The sequence below is a fragment of the Geotrypetes seraphini genome, chromosome 4 (genome assembly GCF_902459505.1).
Source record: "Geotrypetes seraphini chromosome 4, aGeoSer1.1, whole genome shotgun sequence".
Taxonomy (NCBI): domain Eukaryota; kingdom Metazoa; phylum Chordata; class Amphibia; order Gymnophiona; family Dermophiidae; genus Geotrypetes; species Geotrypetes seraphini.
In genome coordinates, this window is record NC_047087.1 from 118,000,255 (window position 1) to 118,022,698 (window position 22,444).

Consider the following 22,444-nt stretch of genomic DNA (forward strand, 5'->3'; position numbering starts at 1 on the left):
ATGGAGAAACATTAGCCACAACCTCAGCAGAACGAGATTTGGGAGTAATCATCAGTGCAGACATGAAGGCTGCCAAGCAGGTAGAGAAGGCCACATCCAAGGCAAGGCAAATGATGGGATGTATCAAAAGAAGTTTCGTCAGTCGGAAACCAGAAGTCATAATGCCGCTGTACAGGACCATGGTGAGACCTCATCTGGAGTACTGTGTGCAGTTCTGGAGGCCACATTACCGTAAAGACGTGATTAGAATCGAGTCGGTTCAGCGGATGGCCACTAGGATGATCTTGGGGTTCAAGGATCTCTCATACGAAGAGAGACTGAGCAGACTGCGGCTCTACACTCTAGAGGAACGCAGGGAGAGAGGGGACATGATTGAAACATTTAAATACATCACAGGACGGGTCGAGGTGGAAGATGTCATCCTCTTGCCCAGGGGACCCTCGACCACAAGAGGGCATCCGCTTAAACTCAGAGGAGGGAAGTTTAGTAGTGACACCAGGAAATATTTTTTCACGGAAAGGGTGGTAGATCACTGGAATAAGCTTCCGGTGCAGGTGGTCGAGGCCACCAGCGTGCTTAACTTTAAAAGTAAATGGGACATGTACATGGGATCCCTACATAGCACGAATCACTAGCATCTAGACTTATCGGGGTGGGTTAGTAGAGTGGGCAGACTTGATGGGCTATGGCCCTTTTCTGCCGTCATCTTTCTATGTTTCTATGTTTCTATGGAGTAGAGTAGAAGTAAGTCTGAAGAGTACCAAGGTGGTTTTTTTAAATGAGGAAGAAATGTGATGTATTAATGGGGCAATCTTGTTCATTAAATTAAGCATGGATTCATTCCAAGTGGTTGTCTTTTCATCGATCGTTAGTGAAGAAAATTTCTGAAGTTGAAGTGCCAATGAATCGTGAATTATAAAGGGGCTGATTTTGCTAAGATCCCTAAAATAATAGTCCTTGGTAGAATTTTTGTTTTATCAAGGGAAGCACTCTTATCAGAGAGTGGTCAGTCCAAGGGAGGGGTGATATTCTGAAGCTGAAAAAGATAGGCTATTTGAAGTAAGGATCATGTCTAGAGTGTATCCCATGGAGTGGGTGTGACCAGATATTAGTGGAAGGAGCAAACAGTGTCAAGGGAGGGGTAATTTCTACTGAATTTATCACCCCCAATGATTTTGAAAAGTTGATTCCTATGCTTCTCAATATCTTTCCTTTCTTATCTCTCCCCTATATCCTGTTTTCTATCTATACCCATCCCTGAGAACCCTGTTCATCAGTTAAGTGATGCTTATTTGTGCCACTCTGCTCTACCACCTAATCAAGACTCCATTGATTCCATCTTGTTGCTCCATACACCCAATGTACACCTGGAATAGACTTTCTGAGTTGGTACATCATGTTCCATCTCTTGGCCTATTCAAATATAGGCTCAAGGCCCAGCTTTTTGAAGCTGCTTTTAAATCCTAACCCCTTATTCACCTGTTTAATACTCATATGTTTTGATTTATCCCATAATAAATGAAACTCTCTAATCTCTTGTCCTGTTTTCCATCTTGAATAAATTGTACGCTCTGTTGAGTGGGATTTTTTTTTTTCTTACATGTTTGTGTACAACACTGTAAATTCAGAAGCACTATAGAAATCATATATAATAATAGTTGTAGTATTATTTTATGCAGAATGTTGTATATTTGATGTGTCCTTTCCGCGTGAGGATTTATCAATTGTCTATGAATAGAGGTTATAATAGCATATTTATTAATTTACATTATTTGATAAACTATTCCAGATTATTATATAGCAAGATTGTACAATTTGATATACTTATCTAATATATTTTTTCATGCTTTTGTTTTTACAGACCAAGGAGGAAGAGGCCAGGACCACTTTTGTGGTGTGGGAAACTGACTGGGCCATCTTGCCTTTTGGATACCAGAGTTACTGCAGATTGAAAAAGGAGTCAATACATTTATGCTTGAGGACACTATAAGGAAAATAAAAGGTTTGTGTTTGAGCAAATCTCTTCTTGTAGTCAGGCTGGTTGTTGGTATTTTGGATGCTGGTAGACTGTTTATGGTATGTGGTACCAATATATTTTTAAAGTCTGCTAAGGAGGGAATTATCAGCAATGGGCTACAGCTAAGTCTTGTTATTTTATTGTTAACTGCAGTTATTAGTAACTAGGTTTAATTGTATAAAATAGAACCTGTGCTAAAATAGCACGAGTTAGTGATACCATGTCTTACCTCCTCTTTTACAAAGATGCGCCAAGCTTTTTAGCGCACGCTAAACGCTAATGTGTGCCTGTTATCCTATGGATGCATTAGCGATTAGCGCACGCATTGATTTAGCGTGCACTATATTCGCGCTAAAACGCTTAGCGCACTTTTGTAAAAGAGGGCCTTAGTGGTAGCTCACGTTAACTATGCCCCTAAATATCTTATTGTTACAACTGAATACCTGCCAACCATTGTCCACCAACTGCATTGCTCCTAGTAGGGGGTGGTATTTCGATACTGTGTTTTCAATCTCTAGGGAAAAGCAGATCCCTTGGAGTCCTGCGGAACTTGCCTGTCTCTCACTATTGAAAATGTGATGATGAAATAGCATCTCACACTAGCAGGATTGTAGGAGGAGGATTCCCTATCAGCTTAGAGGGAACAGTGCTGCCAACTACTGTAGACTCTCAGTTAACTGGCACCCATGGGGATTGGTAGATGCTGGATAAATGTAGTTTCTGGTTGCTTGAGAATTACTATTAAAAATAGGCCTAACTAATACTATACTCCATACTACTATGCCATACCATAAACTGTTTCAGACAAACTACCGGACATGTGGTAGGCAAAGCATGGGCATACTCAGGTGTGGCGTGCCAAGTTTATACTTAAATTTCCACCAGAAATTGATTTTATTTTTATTTAAAGTATTACAGTATTTCTTTGATTTTTTTTTTTTTTTTGGCTGGTTGCTTAGCTCCAGTTAACAGTCTACTGTATTCTTTTTTCTGATAGGTTGTATTCTACAATGTTTTATTCTTCTTCTTATAGATGCCAAATGTAACTAGGGTGAATCATACCCTTTTAGATGCTAGGTAACAACTCTTTAATGCTGCTCAATAATAAGTAGATAATGGTGGTTTGGAGACTGTATGGTGTGCTTTGTGTTATTGTCTTTTGTGAAGGATTTTATAGACTGAGGTAAACTTCAAAAAGAGAATCTCTTGAGTCACAAAAACTATATTCTAAGCTCCTTCCTGGAGCAGTAATGCCTATTTATCCTCTCATCCTTGCCCCAACCCCATTCATTTGGAAGAGAAATAAGCTGATACAACTGACTGTGCTCATATCTGGATAGAAAATGAATACACCTGGCAGCTGTAGAAGCACCACTCGATGCTCATCGAATGACAGATGTTTTTTTTGTGTGTTTTACTAATGTCAAGCCAACTAGGCAATATCACCTGAAGAAACATAAAGTATGCCTTGAGAGTCCTTTGATGTTAGATTTGGTTTAGGTAGTAGAACTTTAAAAGCAGAACTAAAACTAGTAGACTATCGGGTCCTTTTACGAAGGCGTGCTAGCTGTTTTAGCACGTGTGCTAAACACTAACGTGTCTATTATAGTCTATGGACGCATTAGCGCGCGCTAAAACAGCTGGCGTGACTTAGTAAAAGGACCCCTATATTTGGATTTGTACTTATGAGGAATTTTGAATGGCCTGTGTAGTTGCTAAAATACACAGGAACTCTTACTGTATACCTTCTGTAACTAATTTGCAAAGAGAAACTACCTAAGTCTAGTGCTATATGTTAGCTATTGAAATGGTTGTATAGGTTTTTATTGTACAGTGATTTGAATGACAACTGTTCAGCAAAGGCAGAATATCAATTATTATATACATATTATATACATTCAGAATATAAATACATGAATTTCCTTTGAAAATTAGCTAGCATAAAGTATGTATTCTGAAATTGCCTTCATGCTTGCACCTGCTATTTATGTGGGTAGTAAAAGGCGTGGGGGGGGGGAGGGAGGGAAATAGCATTTCTATGCTTGCATGCTGTTTTCTTCCCCTGACCTAAATGCTCCCATAAACATCTCTGTTTAAGCAGGAATGCCTTTATTTTAAACCTGGCTAAAAAGTCTATATGCAGTGGAATCCCACGTGTACTACTATCTGGTTAGAGAAGGGAGACCAATTTCCAGCCAGGTCAGTGTACCTTTGTAAGCACTTATTTAATCAGAAAATAGCTTTGAAATTTGCTCTCCCTGTAGCCTGGAGGTTGATAGTCAAATTTATTTTTCTCCAACAATGGGCCCCAGTGACAAATACAAAATGAATTATACCAGCTAATAATCACAAGAGGCTGAAAGATAGCTAATAATCATGCCTGCTTTAGCTCACAGTGACATTATTGTTAGTGGTGGTTAAAATCACTATTGTATTATTTCTTTTTATTATTTTATGTGCACTTTTCCCCATTGAAAATCCCCCAAATAGCCTTGAGTCCCTAGATTATCCTGTTTTTTATTTATTTTAAAGAAATGTTCCACTTTTACCACATTGATCCTTATCTACCAAGTTTGCTGGGGTACAAACCCCCTCCTTCGTTTCTGACTAGCATTCATACTCTCCCTTCCATAATCTTCCTCCACATAATTTTCTTTGCTTCTGTCTCTCCTTATATAACTCCTTATATCATCCTTTCCATCGTCCTCTTGTTTGTCACTTACCACTCCACTCTCTCCTTATCGCTCCCTCCTTCTCCATCCAACCTCTCGTATAATTTCTTCTCCTCTCTCTCTCTCTGCCACGTTCTCTCTTCTCTCTCTCGCTTTTCTCTCTAGTCCCTTCTTCTCAGAGTCATTTGTCTCTTCTTACCTAACTCTCTCAAATCTCTTCTCTCTCTTTTCCTTGTGTTAGCTTCCTTCTTCCCCCTCCCCTCTTTTCTTCCCTCTACCCTTGAAGGAAATGAAGAAATATGCTACCACTCCACCAGGAGATCTTGAGGGCCCTGGCTCCTCAGCCAGGATGGTATAATAATTAAGGCCCCCTTTTATCAAACTGTGCTAGGGTTTTATTTATCGCTGACTGATGCAGTAAAAGCTCTGATGCTCATAGGAATTCTATGAATGTCGGAGCTTTTACCGCAGCAGCCGGCGATAAAAAAACCCCCTAATGTGGCTTGATAAAAGGGGGCCTAAAGGAGGTAGCAGTATTAGGGCTCCAGCTGTGAGAAATTCCTTCTCATGTGTGCTACTCCAATCCATTCACATTCATGGAGTGCAAGAGAGAAAGAATCCCATTAATTGATTTATGCAGAGCGCTACTTTTGTGAGAATATTGGACATTAACTCAACCAGACCATTTGTAAGAGTGTTTTTGAGATCTGAGTCTGAGACCTAATCTCTTCTTGTTCCCAAACCCTTTGTGTAATGTTCCTGATGCATGCAGCTGCCAAAACATGGCTGCTTACGGTTTTATTTGTAATTAAACATCTTCATTGCCATACTGGTGCCTTATGGTCTCTGTTTTTGAATCTTGGTCTCTCCTATCCAAGATCTGGCTGTTTACCTCCATTCATTACTAGTCTGGTCTGGCCTTGTTGGGGGTACTACAGGGTTCCGTTTTCTTCCAGGACAGAAATGGCAAAATCTTAATGCCTCAGCCATAACATTTTGGGAAGACCACCACCTCTGCCCCTGAATGAGAAATACTGTCATAGGATAGATGCTTCCTAGAATCAAAAGCATCTTTTGTTTGAACATAAATTACATTTCCATAAAAACTAATCATAAGATTGCACAATCTTCCAGAATCTATATGTAATGGCATCTAAATTGCAAAACCGAAAGTTATGGTGATATTTTCTTTTAAAGCAAAAGGTAAAGGTTAAAGAGCACAAAACAAATTATTCTAACAATTAACAGTGACATAATGAATAAAGTAGTTCTTCATTTTCTGCTAATACAGATAAATTGGCAATGATTTAATAAAATACACTCAAGCTTTCAGCATCCTATGGACCGGTGTCTCCAACTTTTAACAAAAAAAACCCCTTTTACTAAACTGCAATAGCGGTTATTAGCGCAGGAAGCCACACTGAATACTCCATGAGCATCGGGAGCAGTGCGGAGCATTTTACGCGGCTCCCTGCACTAATAACTGCTATCGCGGTTTAGGAAAAAGGTGTGGGGGGGGGGCTTAAAAAAAGAAAAGGTATGCAAGTACTAGGTCACGATGAACTTATATGGGTTGCCATGTGTGTGTGATGCTTTCTTGGCAGACTGTTGGTGGGGTGGTTTGCCATTGCCTTCTTAAGTGGATGGATAACTTACAGAAATCCCAGTGTAGAATTTGAACTTGGCATGAGTGCAGTGGGCATTATGAAGCCTCGCTTTTATCAATGAACATATATATTATTTTGATGGAATGATCATGTAACAATATTTCAAGTAATTTGGAAGAGATATTTTCACTGACTTTTTTTTAAATTTTATTTTGCCAGTAGGATTGCTATTCTAATTAGTTACCGTCATATCTCCAGTGATACAAATGTTAAAAACTTAACTGAAAATACAGCCAGTCATGAGAGTTTAAACCAGGGATTCTCAATTCACTCCTCAGGACACACCTACAGGTTACCCACAGTGAATATGTTTGAAATAGATTTGCATACAGTGGAGGTAGTACATTTATATCCTGAAAACCTGATTGGCTGGGGGTGTCCTGAGGACTGAGTTGAGAAATCTAGGTTTAGAATGATCTTATAAAGTATTATTTGTGACCAAATATTCCAACCTATAGAGCAACAATGGCAGAGACAGCAACCCCTGATGCACTTATTGCAGGTACAGACTAGAGAGCTACACCACCTGTTGGAGGGAATCCATCAACAGATAGCCTGAGTGGAATAAACCCCAGACCCAGGAGTGGAGGCCTAGAAGCTGGATAAAGGGGAATGGGCTCAAGGTCTCACCTTAACCACGTTGGGACCAGAGGATGATCCAGAGGCCTTTTTGACCACTTTGAAAGAGTAACAATGGCTGAGTAGTGGCTGGTGGAACAATGCACTGACAGGCTCGCACCCTAACTTACTGTGGAAGCACAGGCCGCATATAGGGCCCTAGATGCCACCAAAGTTCTGGACTATACTCAAGTAAAGAAGGCTTTTTATGACCAGATGGGTCTGTCTCCAGAATGCTATAGGAGGAAGTTCTGGAACAGGGAATTCCATAAAGGAGAATGGCCTTTGGCTGTTGCCCAAAATTTTCTAGAATGGGCCATCTGTTGGTTAGAGCCAGAAAAGAGAACCAGACCTGAAATGCTGAATTTAGTGGTCCTGGAACAATTCATATAGATTTTACCTCTTATAGTCCAAAAATGGGTATCCGGACAAGCTCCACCCTCTTCAAAAGAAGCTGTAGAATTGACTAAACATTTTTTAGCAGCTGAGGCGGGGGGGGGGTCTCAGTTCGGGCTGGGATCCCAAGAGTATTCCCCAGTAAAGACCTGGGGCTTGGGAAAAAAACAGGATAAACTAAAAGGACTGCTCTCCAGACACAGGAAAGAGACCACCCATAAGGGAAGAGAGGGGAGGGGAGTTGAATCCCCTCAAGGAACCCCTCTCCTTGTGACCCGACCCCTGCTAAAATGTTTCCGATGCATAGAAAAGAGACATTTCCAGAGATACTGCCCCCACATGGTCTGCTCCATTGTAGAGATAAGTGCTGGTCTTGGAGGGGGGCTGATGGAAGAGACTAACCAAAAAAGGGGGTACAAATTGCAGAACTTGACTAAACAGCTTTACTTGACATCAGAAGTAATCAGCCCCTGATGTCAGGACCATTAGCAAAAAAGTTTGGGATTGGAACCAGACACAGGAGTTTTTGGGGGGTTGCCTATATTCGCTGTGTCCTTGAAGATGCCAAATAGAGAATGACATGGGGACAAATTTTTCCCTGTCCCTGCAGAAACTCAATTTCTCCGTCCTGACCCCATGAGTTTTATCCCTGTCCCAGCCCCATTCCTGTAAGCTCTGCTTTATCTGCATGAGCCTTGGACACATGATTTTAAAGTGTTTGAGGCTTGTGCAGATGAGGATGGAGCTTTCAGGAATGGGGTAGGGTCCAGAAAAGAACTTGAGGGGCTGGGATATGAAAATGAGTTCCTAAGTGGACAGGGAAAAATTTGTCCCCATGTCATTCTCTAATGTCAAACCTGAGAAATCATAGTGGGTGGATATAATGGAAGGAGGGAGTACCTGAAGGCTGAGTGTGGCCATTGAGGAAAAACTGCCATTTCCATTAACTTTGGAGAGAGACTGGGAAGACACATGAACATTCCTTAAAGAGGTGGGAGTGTCCATTAGGACACAAGATTATTTCCTGGGTGACTAGAGGAACATGAGTTTAGGTGATATTTTCTCTTTCTCACATCTTGAAGTCTTTGGGCCCTGAGGAAAAGACAGAAAGACCCAAGCCCTTAGGAGGGAAGAAAAATGGGAAGGCGTAATCCCGAGCCAGAAAGAGGAAGTTCTCAGTAAATTTGATCAGTTTCCCCAGTAACAAAGGGCAGATATGTCCGTACATCCTTTTGGGGAGGAAGCTCATGTATTGGTACCAATTGGGAGAAGCCCCAATATCCTTTCTTTAAAATCAAAGATGAACTTTTGTATAGAGTAGTAGAGAACACATACTTACAAGAAATGGAGCAAATAATGATACCTAGTTTGTTTAGACGTCCTGTGCTGATCTTAGCCCAAGCACATGTTTTGGCAGGATATTTAGGAGAAGCAGGTACCCTAAGTAGACTGGTGTCCCAATTTATCTGGCCCGGGATCCATTAAGAGGTGAGAGAATGCTGTTGATCCTAAAAGTACTGCAAAAATACCTGAGAAGGTTCCCTTATTCCCTACTAGCCATGAGATAATCATTGGATAGGGTAGCCATGGATACTGTAGGGCCCCTTGATCACACCTCCACTTTTCATCAGCATTTATTAGTGATAATGGAAATTTCCACCCAGCATCCTTGGCCTATGCTTTTAAAGAAAATGATGGCCCCAATAATTGCCCAAGAAGTGTTAAAAATTTTCTACCAAATCGGGTTCCCTAGGGAAGTCCTAACAGACCGGGGAACAAATTTTATATTTTGGGTATTAGAAGATACATTTAGGATGTTTGATATTAAGCATATAAAGACTTCAGCTTACCATCCTCAGATAGATGTTTTGGTTGAAAGGTTCAACCAAGCCGTCATGTGGATGCTAAGAAAATGTCTAGGAGAGAAAGACACTGAATGGGACAAAGCAATCCCTATGTCCTTTTCATAAACAGAGAAGTACCCCAAGCTTCTCTGGGATTCTCACCATTTGAATTAATGTTTAGGAGGCAACCCAGGGATATATTAGAGGTAATGAGGGAATCTTGGGTAGGACACCAAAAGGAGATGACTTCTGTACCCTAATTTGTACAAAACCTAGGCATTAGGCTAGAGAAGATAAGACAGGTGGCTAAGGAAAACCTGGAAGGAGCCCAAGAAATCACTCCAACGCATAACACACACATTTAAAGGACAAATCACGTATGTTATAAACAAAACACATCATAATAACTACTCTCCTTAGTGTATATTGCTGTAGTCACTAGATTGGTCATGAGAATTTAAAGCCCACTAATTGACTAGCCATCTAACTGCTTACAGGATGTGCCTCTCGTGGTTAGAGGCACTTACTGTAGTCAGTCAATCTGTGCCTGCTCCTTCTCCTCACCTCTCCTTCTGCAGCACCTCTCAATCAGTGTTAATAGGAGGCTCAGGGCTGTGACTAGAGGACATCCACGTAGGTGTGGACGTCAACGTGATGATGTCACACATGCACATGACATCATCGCATTGAAGTGCACAAATTTCCGGATGCCCTCCAGCCACGGCCATGAGATTAGTGAGCTGTGGCTTAAAAAGTTCTCAACATACTGTTTTAGACAGACAAAAAAGATGTTGTATGAACTGCCACAGACTACGCAGGCTCTTCCTGCTAGGTAAACCCCAAATCAATATCATCTTTTTTTGTAGCTTAGTAAGTCTTCAGTTATTTGAAATTCCTCCATATACTTCAAAGACATTTGATATTACCATGTATAAACTGTACATAAGAAACTGTACATAAGAAATGCCTCCACTGGGTCAGACCTGAGGTCCATCGTGCCCAGCAGTCCGCTCACGCGGTGGCCCAACAGGTCCAGGACCTGTGCAGTAGCCCTCTATCTATACCCCTCTATCCCTTTTTCAAGCAGGAAATTGTCCAATCCTTTCTTGAACCCCAGTACCATACTCTGTCCTATTACGCCCTCTGGAAGCGCATTCCAGGTGTCCACTACATGCTGGGTAAAGAAAAACTTCCTAGCATTCGTTTTGAATCTGTCCCCTTTCAACTTTTCCAAATGCCCTCTTGTTACATACATAGTAGATGACGGCAGATTATGTTTTGAAAGTTTGAAGAATCTGTCCCTCTCTACTCTCTCTACTCTCTTTATGTCAAAACAGTACAACATTGTCCTCATCACTGAACCAATAAGCTGAAATGCCCATGGCACTGTTTTAAAATATCCAGATTCAGATCCATGAGTGCCCTTAAGTCAGAGTTGATTTCCAATGATTATTCGATAAGAGACACCTCCTTGTGGTTTTCTTGACGTAATACAGGAGTGGTTTGCCATTGCCTTCTCCGGAGGCATGGGGGTTAAGTGTCTGCCCAAGGCCACAAGGAGCTGCCACAAGGAGCTCCAAGTGGGATTTGAAGTTTTAAAAAGATAGCAGTATTAAAATGTACAATATAGCAATTTTATAAAAGCATTATATTAAGTATGAGCCCCCATTTAGCCTGGTCAATACTTTGCTATCAACTTTTAACAAAAGTTTTGTATTAAATTCAGTTTGGAAGAGCTGAATTCATTGTTCTAGAGAGAGAACAGTAGATGTCTCTTTATAATTTAAAATTAATAATTTAGAAAAATATTAAAATGTTAAAATTTGAGCAGCCCAGCTGCATAACGGTGTCAGAGAAAGCTGATATGCAACTAGCTATAATTGTTTCAGTTTGGAATTAATAGTGTAGATGAGTTTTAAAAACGAACCAGGCAATATTCAGTCAATGTGTTTTGCCACTGTGAGCTGATTGAGACCTGGATATTCAGTGCTAGGCCATATCTCTGTATTGGCACTGAATATTTATTTATTGGGATTTATTGACTGCCTTTTCATGAAGAGATTCACCCAAAGTGGTTTACAATACATTAAATGGTAATCTATTACTCTTGGGTATTTTCCCTATCTGTCCCAGCAGGCTGGGCCAATGGAGGGTCAATGGAGGGTTAAGTGACTTGCCCAGAGTCACAGAGAGCAGGCTGGGACTGAGCTTACAACCTCAAGGTGCTGAGGCAGTAGCTGTAACCCCTAGGCCACTCCTCCCCTCCCCTGCGTCTTGAGCAGCCATAGGAAGTTATTTGCGTACCACTAATTAGAGAATGACACGGGGAAAAATTTATGACCATTTCCGCCCCGTCCCCGGCAGATCGTCCCTGTCCCCGCGAGCTCAGTCTCCGTCCCCACGAGCTCAGTCCCTGCCCCGCAAGCTCGGTCCCTGTCCCCGCCCTGCAAACTGTCAGATCCCATCCACATAAGCCTCAAATAGTTATGATATTCTGTACAATTGTCATTTTATAAACACAGATAATACAGAGTAAGGATCAACAAAACCCCTGTCTCCCCTCCCTTTCACAAATATCCCCTCCACTATTGTGAAAACTGAACAAACCAAATTACTACAGAATGCTACATAGAAAAATCAAGCTAACAGAATACTTTAGTCACACATGGCAAGAATAATGTTAGGGGAGTGCAATTAGGGCAACTGCCCACTGGTCAGAGAGAGAGCCCTAAGCCAGCTGGAAGCTAAAGAAGCACAGCCTGGGTTTTGCGGTCCCCAGTTATGTCTAATACCAGCTCTAGCAGGATGCATATTTCAAATCTGAAATATTCTAATCACAAAATATAAAATAAATTTATTTTTTTCTACCTTTTGTTGGCTGGCAATTTTATTCTTCAAATCACATTAGTCTCAGGCTTTAGTTTTGGGTTCCTTCTGTCTTCATCGTGGCATGGCTGGCTCCTGAAGGTAAAATAGGTTCAAGAGGAGCTGGGGAGGAGATGCCGAGTCTGACACAGGTGCAATTTTTTTACCACAGGTGCAAGACCTTTCACCACTCCCACAGGGTGATGAAAGGTCTTGTCTACATTCCCGCGGGGCAGTGAAAGGTCTTGTCCCCATTCCTGCGGTAAACCAGTAGCAAATTTCTCCATTCCTGCAGATTTACTGCGGTGACCACGGTTTACCACAGTAAACAGTCCCTGTGTCATTCTCTACCACTAATTTTCAAAGTCAGTATCTAGTTAGCTATCTGAGCAAGTTAGGTCTGCCATTTAAGCGGTCCGTCTTGCACTGAATATCGGCAGTGCCTGGATAATTTCTGGCTGCACCCATGCTCTGCTCCCGGACTGCTCTGTTTCTAACCGGATAGTATCATGGCAATCAGTCATCAGCAGCACTATTTGATTAGGTGCTACTGAATATCATGGCAGAACCTGGTCAGTGGAATATCAGCCTGGTTGATCTTCCTGTTTGGACCCCGCAGTTCTCAACCCAGTCTTCAAAACACACCCTGCCAGTCTGGTTTTCAGGATATTCAGAATGAATACATATGAAATAGATTTTCATATACTGCTTTAATTAGAGCCAAATCCATCTCATGCATATTCATTGTAGATTTCTTGAAAACTCGATTAGTGACAGGTTTGGACAGAGTTAAGAACCAATTCCATAGACTGAACAACATTACAGTACATTACTTCGTTATTTGACATATCACCTACATCCAAACAGATAAATGCGAGGAGAAATTTATACTATTGCATATAATGCTAGGTGGATCACAATGAAGAACTGGAAATCCAGCAGACCCAAAGAATAATGCACTGAAAATATTAGTTTCACAAAGTGTGCTCATAGAAATAGTAGTCTCAGAGGAACGGCCATGAAGTAAAACATCTTTTGACCCACCTTAAATTCTAATCATAGCATACAAATTCAAACGTGCCACATTACAAAATCATAGGAATGCCTGTTTGAAAGTTTGTTCTCTGGTTCCCTGACGCAACAACTGTGAAACACTACCCATGTTGGAGCCAAGTTTTAAACAGCCTACGTTTGACAATTTATATTTAGGGCTCCTTTTATGAAGGCGCGTTAGGGCCTTAACGCGCGGAATAGTGCGTGCTAAAATGCCCCGCGCGCTAGCCGCTACCGCCTCCTCTTGAGCAGGCGGTAATTTTTCGGCTAGCGCGTGCTAATCCAGTGCGTGCACTAAAAACGCTAGCCCACCTTCATAAAATGAGCCCTTAGTCACAAAATGTGATTTTGTAATGTGGCACTTTTAACTTTGTGTGCTATGATTAGAATTTAAGGTGAACCAAAGGATGCTTTACTTTATGGTCGTTCCTTTGAGACTACAATTTTTATGAGCATACTTCATTGTGATATCATTGTGATATCACCTATATCAACAAATCTATGTCATTTTAACCAGATGTAAGTAGTGAGAATAATGTACCTATATGTGATTGTATCATTTATCCAAAATGATAAATCATGAAACAACAAAAAATTCCAGAAAATGTCAGGAAAAGATCTAGATGAGATGTAGCTTAAAAATCACAGTAAAGCATCCCAAGGAAAGGAAAAGGAGAATAAGACACCCTTAAGCAGGTATCAAAACTGTTTGCACTGCATGGCAATAATATGCCATGCAGTACTCTAGGGGACCTAAGGCAGGTATTAGAAATAAAATCAGAACTTGATTGAATTTGAGCAATGTACAGCAGCCACAGGAATCCCCCCTAGGCTATGAAGGGCCCTTCTTATCTGCTGTCTTACACAGACTCAAAGGCAACTCTCATATCATCTCCTTGACCTTAACTGACTATACTTGTCTTCTATGATGTTACTTTTTGTTAAATTTCTCTGTAGTAAGCACAAGGTTCTTTGCTTTTTCATTTCTTAGATTTCCAGAGGAATTGTTCTTTTCTTTTTTTTTTTCTCGTCAGCACTACTGGTGACAGCAAATTTTAACATCAGACCACCTACTACAGAGTGAAAAATCCCCTAAATCACTTCCTATTTGACCTAGTTCAGAAGCATTTTAGTTCCTAGTACCTAGTTAACTTAACAGTTATTCATTAATGATGGTGCTCCCATTGTCCCTTTTTCCATTTGATGCAATCTGGATGTCAAGATGAACCACCAACCCCTGTACATCAGAGGTGGCTACATGCGTGTTTCTTAAGTATTCATTTGTGAGGCACTGTGAGATCCTGTTTGAATAAAAGTTCCGAATTATTATTGCTTTTTGGCATAGCCCGGTTTTATGGAAAATATGAGTTATATAATCTTTTCACTATGCTTTGAACTAGTGTTTTTATTTGAATTCATGCTGATCTAGTAATAGGACTGAAGTTCAGATTATTTAGTAGTCAGCAGAAATATATAGGTCTGAATCATTTTGTTCTGTTACTACCTTTTTGGTTCATTGAATATTCAATACCCAGTGATTTTTGGACCCTTTGTTAATTTCCTGTTATAACAAAGAAAATGACACCCTGTATTACTCATCAAAATGAAAGCAAAACAGAGGCACTACCATGAAACTAGGGTTTACTTCATTTACAAGTTGAAGCCAAAAGTATTTACTATTAACTTTGGAACAACCAAGGAAGACCATTTTTAGAAACCTTAGGGGGCGCTGGTGAGCCCGATGGGATAGGAAGCAGCAGACACGAGCTCCCTCGGTGAGTCCCGATCTTCACCCGATTATAGGCATTAAAAACTGTTCCTGCCGGCAATTCTTCGTCTCTGCCCCGGGCTGTTATGGCTGCAAGTAAACCCTCAAAGCGCAAAAGCGCTGAACCCCCGTCTCCGACGAAATCTGGAGCGAGCAAGCCCGAAGACGCTACTGCCGCGGCCATTTTAGAAGAGCTGCGCTCGATCCGTGCCCTGCTCGTGGACACTAAACAGGACGTAAAAGATATAAAAGACGAGATCGCAGCGATAAAAGAAGACCTGAACTCAGCCCAAGAAAAAACTGACTTGATGGATAGCAGATTAGTAGCGGCTGAATCTTCAATCAAGCATTTAACTAAACAAACCTCCCGGATCGCCATTTTGGAACGTGCACTGGAGGCGGCTGACAACCATGCAAGAAAGAACAGCTTCAGGCTACTTGGCCTCCCTGACGGGAGGGAGGCATGTGATTTGGTGGATTTCCTGGCTGCACTTCTACCTCAATTGCTGAAATTGCCGGATGATTTAAAAATTGATTTTGAAAGTGCTTTCAGACTGCCTCAACCTGCTATATCTCACAAGAAGTTTCCCAGACCTATCTTGGTCTCCCTCCTGAAACATCATCAAGTTCTTCAAATAATGAAACAGGCTAAGCTTCACTCTCCTATAATATTTGAAGGCAATAAGATTATCTTTCTCCCAGACCTTGCCAAGGAAACAGCTAAGAAAAGGAAACTGCTGCTCTCATACCGTCCTCAACTAAAAAGTATGGGTGCTAAATTTGGCATGTTTTATCCTGCACGACTCAGGGTGACATATAATAATGTCACTAAGGACTTTTTGCAACCTGCTGAACTTGCTGACTATATTGAATCTGTGAGACCTACAGCAATAGATAAAACTTGATATATGTAAGCCTTCAAGGATGGCACTACTTACTCAGTTGCACTTATGCCTTTGGTTTACATCAGGTTAAATGTTTGAATTAACAATTTTGCTTTATAAGATGCTATTAACTAACATATTTAATACTTTCGTATTTTATATGCTGCCTATTGGACTCATTTTCTCACTGTTTGGAGCAGTACTGTCTGTCTTCTCTTTCCCCTTAGCTCTCTAACCCATAGAATGGTTAGTTTGTCTGTTATGGTTTTGTACCTTATTGTGGTATGCACTGTCTATAATGTTTGCAGATGTCTCCAACTGTTCATATCTACATTTATTATACTGCTTCTTTTCTTACGATGGTACCTATTTCTGAATTACACCTTTTTGATATTACAGGTTGATTCACTGTATATTATATGTCCATGGCATTAACATGCTTTTCATTGAATGTAAAAGGATTTCATAATCAGATTAAAAGACACAAAATCCTCCGCTATACTGAACATTATCAACCTGATATAGTATTTTATCAGGAGACACACCTTTCAGCGGAGGAATCAGTAAAAGTGGCACCTTCATGGGCTCATACACCCTTATTCTCTCCGTCCTCTGGTAGAAAGAATGGTGTCATTACATTGATACGAAGACGTCCAGACATTGTAATTGTCGCTTCTTCACATGATTTAGAGGGAAGATGGCTTAAAACTATTCTTACTGTGGGTAATACCCAGATGACAATATGCAATATCTATGCACCAAATCAAGATTGTCCATCCTTTTTTGAAATTTTAGCATCTGAAATGGGTTCTTCTCCCTCTCCAAGTTATCTAATAGGAGGTGATTTCAATTTGATATTATCGCCAGAGAAAGATAGGAAATCGACAGTTACCTATAAAAAATCCAAAGCGTGGCATTATCTCCAAGATTTGCTCTTTCAATTAAAATTGGTTGATCCATGGCGAATGTTGCATCCAGATGACTCATCATTTACTTACTTCTCGCCGCCTCATGTATCCTACTCTCGAATAGATTTTTTCTTACTCAGCTATTCATTGGTAAACAAGTTAATATCTGCGGATATACAGCCAATTACTATATCTGATCATTCCTCTATTACTCTGTCACTACAGAATCTGAACGCTACTCTGGCTAGAGGTCCTTGGAGATTTAATTCTTCTTTGTTGTCAGATACACAATTTATTGAACATGTGAATGTCCATATTCGAGAATATTTTGATCTTAATCAGATAAAGGACACCTCATGGCAAGTTACATGGGATGCTTTCAAATCCTACATTAGAGGGGTAATCATAGAGTATGCATCTCGGAAGAAGAAAGCAACTCGAGTGAGTCTACAGAAAATGGAGTCTGATATTTCCAAATTAGAATCTTTACATCATTCTAACCTCTCTAATAAGAAAATACAAACTCAACTGAATAAACTTAGATTCTTATATAATGACAAACTCAGCGACAATGCGTCTGCGGAACTCTTTTTGCAAGATGCACACTATTACGCATCTAATAATAAAGCTGGTCATTTATTAGCCAACTACTTGAAACTGAAAACTGAAAGAACTAATATTCCTGCTATTAAATCAGAATCACATGATGTTTTAGTAAAAGGCCCTGAAATCTGCCAACGCTTTCAGGACTATTATAAAGAGCTCTACACTTCGGACCACCCACAATTGGATTCGATTAAGGCTTACTTACAAAACTTGGAAGGCCCTAAACTGGATGATGCTGATAATGCTGCACTCTTAAAGCCTCTTTTAATGGAAAACATCACGGACACTTTGTGCTCTATGGCGAAGCGTAAGACACCAGGCCCAGATGGGCTCCCAGTAGAATTTTATATTGCATTTAAATCTCTACTCCTTCCAATATTGCTGTGCTACTTTAATCATCTAATTGCTCAGGGCTCCGCTTTCGGATCGTTCACAGAAGCTACAATAATTGTTCTTTTGAAGCCTGACAAGGATCCACTGTTGGTCCAAAATTATCGCCCTTTGTCAATGATAAACGTTGATGCGAAACTATACGCTAAGCTCTTGGCAGCCAGACTTCAATTGGTTCTACCGAAACTAATCAACACTGATCAAAATGGATTCATGAAGGGAAGATTGGCTAGCGACAACACCAGGCTTTTTTCTCATATTATTTCATTAGCAACAACCCACATGCCGGATGGTGTCACCATGGCTTTAGACGCAGAAAAAGCTTTTGACCGGGTGGAATGGTCATTCATGTTCCAAACTATGACTTGGTTTGGATTCCATGCTGACTTTTTGCGTATGATCCAAGTTCTTTACTCTAATCCTTCCACACGTATTCGTATCAATAATGTACTATCTACTCCGTTTAATCCATCCAGGGGTACTCGTCAGGGTTGTCCCCTATCACCCCTTCTATTCAACCTGGCACTCGAACCGCTTCTCATCTCCATCAGAAACAATCCTGCAATTCCTGGATTTCAGTTACAAGACCTGACGGTCAAACTATCAGCATACGCTGATGATGTGCAAATATATTCTACACTGGACTCCCTTCCTCAAGTTATTAGTACAATCAAATGTTACTCTGCTGTGTCTGGATATAAATTGAATGCATCAAAGACTGAAGTGATGCCTCTAGCTGGCAACATATGTGGTGACGTTATTAAAACACTGAATTTAAAGTATGCTCCTTCGAAAATAAAATATCTTGGGGTGTATTTTGGGGATTCACTTAAAGAAACTATGATGTATAATGTGGAATATATCTCACAAATAATACAATCTAATACATCTCGCTGGTCTCCCTTAAAACTGACCTGGTGGGGACGTCTGGATTCACTAAAGATGGTGTTGGTGCCGAAAATTACTTATATTCTATCTATGATTCCTGTTTTGTTAGCACCAAGAGAATACAAGAATTTTGAATCCAAGATGTCGAAATTCCTATGGAACAATAAAGTACCACGTATAGCGCTGAAAAAGTTGAAATGCACGAAAGAAAATGGAGGTGTTAATTTTCCTAGTCTATATGACTACCATTTGTCCTTTCTCTGCAGACAAGGATCGAATTGGATAACTCATCAACCATCCTCTTCTACTCCTGCCTGGCTACAACTGGAATCCAAGTTAATGGACAGTCATTATTTAAAATATGTATCATTTATACAATCAGATGATAGCAATAGGTTGAATCCTATCATATGCGCCACCAAAACTGCACTGACTACTGTGGATAATATGGCAGATATTAAATGGAATAATTCCTCCAGTTTATCTTTGTGGCGAAATCCACATCTGAAAATACAGGGTCAATACATTGAGTGGAAATCATGGCGTAAGAAGGGCTTATGGTCTATTGATCAAATCAGACCTGAAGGAATCTTTCTAGAGTTTTCTAAATTGTCTGCTCTTTATGATATTGATGATACTCAACAATATCAGTGGCTGCAATTGAAACATTGTGTTTCCACGTTCTTAAAGTCTCATGTCATTTCTTACGAAGTTCCATCTATTCTAACTTGGTCTTCCAAGATTGGTTCCTGTTCTGGCCAAGCTTCAAAATGGTATAAGCTCATACACAAAGGGAAATTCACTCCTCCTAAAGTGCTTCAGGATATATGGTTGCAAGATTCAGGCACACCGGATTTGGATATTGTGTGGACAGAACATTGGCTCTCATCTTTTAAAGCTTTGAAATCCTCTGCCATATTACATATGGTTCTTTTTCTTTATCATAGAGCATACTGGACGCCACTTAAATTATCTCGAATAGACCCCTCAGTCTCCAATAAATGCTGGTCATGCTTACTTTCCATTGGCACTTTTGATCATATGATATTCAAATGTCCTCAATTGCAAATCTTTTGGCAGAATGTTTGGTCCACAATTTGTAAAATACTGTCTATTGATGAGGAGCTATCTTATACAATATTAGTTTTTGGTGCACAGGCTTTGATGACACCGCTAGACAAATATGAAGCCAAATTGTTGAAATGTTGTTTATTACTAGCCTTTAAGTCTATTCTCTCATGCTGGAAAGATTTCTCCTCCATCAGTCACGTTATGTGGTGGAACATGGTTTGTTTGTATTCTAAATATGAAAAAGTGGCTGCTGAAAAATGTAATGCTCTTACTACATATAATAGAGTATGGTCTCCTGTGGTGAATTTCTGTTCTTCATGAATATTCACTTTCTTTGATTATTCCCTTAACTTACTATTATGTCTTGTAGAATGATTGTTTCCTTCACTCTTCTATGTTCTTGCCATTGTCAAAATTAGGGAATCGTACCTGTTTAATTTTAACAATACAGTTGGTACTATGCTATTTTAGTGTGTGTACCTTATCTGCACTTGATATTGCTGTTTTATCTCTGCATACCTTATGAGGTCCTTGAGCATTGTTGCTAATTGTTATCTGTTTTTGTTAACTATTGTTTGGTTTAAAACAATAAAAAAAGATTGAACTTAAAAAAAATGAAAGCAAAACAGAGGCACTACCATGAAACTAGGGTTTACTTCATTTACAAGTTGAAGCCAAAAGTATTTACTATTAACTTTGGAACAACCAAGGAAGACCATTTTTAGAAACCTTAGGAAGCTTGCATAGAGTTTTTCATTGAAAATTTAAGACTTTGCCTCTGACTTCCTGTTGGTGCAATATATGTACAGGAAGGGATTTTCAGGGATTTCATAATGAAATTTCCAAGCATACTTTATTCTGATGGTGATAATTATAATTATGGATCTAAATTGTATGCTAAACATGACCAATTGTATACTAAGCTTGACTATACTGTATATCTAACATTACTGTACACATGTAAATTCATAATCTGTCTATGCATTATGTATGCTAGCCTTGTAATCTGTTCTGAGCTCATTGAGGAGGACAGGATTTAAAACTAACCAATAAATAGAATTCCCACCAATTTTTCAGCATTACCAAAAGTAGTGAGCTCATGCCAATCAGGTTCTAGTAAATGGTCACAAAGTTGTATGTGAGCTTTTGGTTTTGTTTTTTTTTCAAAATTTATGAAAAGGTTATAGGGCAACAGTGGGTGAAATATGGCTGGAGGAATTTATACTGAACCAGAACAATTGAATCTTGTTGAATTATTGATCTACAACCTCCTAATGCAGGCATACTGCTGAAACATGGCCAGTGTCATGACCTTCAATAAAGAGTACCGTACATTTCTAAATCCATTCTTGGGGCCAATTGTGCTATTTTTTTTATTTTTTTTTTTTACTGTGTTTGCTCTACTGTGTGTTTGAGACCCTCTCTCCTGTTTCTTCAAAATTATCCCCCTAATTCAGCGTCTCTCGACCTTTTTTTAGTTCTGGAACACTAGACAGAGCAAATGTTTTTCATGGCACAATATAATTGAAATTATGTATACATCGTTTTTATTGAGCAATGATTAAACAACAATGTTACAAACATCAACTGCACAACGCCAACATATCAAACAAAATTACAGAAAACACATTCTCATAATTCAACCGCTAAGAACCCCTCCGGTTTAACCCCATCCCTCCCACCTAATATGGACTACCAACAAGAGAGAAGTGCCTGGGACCATGTATATCTTGCTATCTGTTCAAGAGACAACTTCGCACTCTAGGGGTCAAGGTTGTCCAAAAAGCACGCCAAGTACCTTTAAATTGGCGGCCTGGAAGAGAGTCAAATCCTGAAATTGCAATCATTCCGACTTAAGCAAAGTAAGCATTTGCAGCCACCACTGTGAGAGGTAGGGAGGATTCGGAGAAACCCAATTAAGTAAAATAACTTTCTTCCCCATCAAGATAGTTCTCTGCAAAGAATAACGATAGCCACAGGGAATAGGTACTTGTAATGAAAATAAGTCAAACAATATCAAGGGGTTATAATTGAAATGATAAAAGTGCAAAACCAAAAAAATAATTAAGGAGTCCTTTTATTAAGGCACGCTAACTGATTAGCATACGCTAAATGCTAAGGTGCCCACAGAATATAATGGATGCCATAGCATTTAGTGCGCGCTAAATCAGTTAGTGCACCTTAATAAAAGGACCCCTAAATTTGAGTTATTTATTTAAAGTTCTTTAAGCTATATATGGGTAATTTTAACAACAGTGAAACTAAAGTAGATAGAATTGCTAATAAATGTGATGAAAGTGCTTGTTTTTGAGTGCAAATGAACTCAAAACGCAGCTTGTTGGTCAACAAGCATACGTGCATTTCATCATCCACCATTTGCAGTCATTCTCTTTTTTCGATTTATTTCTGTCAGAGATGAAAATCCAAGTTCGCAAAGATAAGACGATCCAAACAGTAACAAAGCCTCGATTGCTTTGTTACTCAAGTTACAATAACTACTACATAAAAATAAAAATTTCTTGCCGTTAGTTTTCAACGACCAATCATGTCAAAGAATGTTGCTTGTCTGGGCGGTTGTATACTTACACACACAGACACTCATAACATTGACAGACTCTTGCGTACACGATGTACATGTCATCTATTCTAGTGTATACTTATGAAGGGAATTTTTAAAAATAAAGTAAAATTCTGGAATCTCTTGTGACACACCTGGAAAATCTTTGGGACACACTACTGTACCATGGCACACAGTTTGAGAGACACTGCCCTAATTATAAAAAGCACTGAAAATTAC

The 22,444-nt window shown here is 39.8% G+C and overlaps 1 protein-coding gene across 14 annotated transcripts in view; it reads left to right on the forward strand.

Annotated features, from left to right (window-relative positions):
- ZBTB20 (zinc finger and BTB domain containing 20) overlaps positions 1-22,444 on the forward strand; it is a 1,614,058-nt gene that overhangs the window by 1,161,004 nt on the left and 430,610 nt on the right. For 13 of the 14 annotated variants that reach the window (XM_033940835.1, XM_033940838.1, XM_033940833.1 and 10 more), the window contains one exon: positions 1,862-2,002. The exons of the other annotated variant lie outside the window; for it this stretch is intronic. The gene's annotated coding sequence lies outside the window, so the exon portion shown is untranslated. The remainder of the gene's footprint in view (positions 1-1,861; positions 2,003-22,444) is intronic. 14 annotated transcript variants of the gene reach the window in all.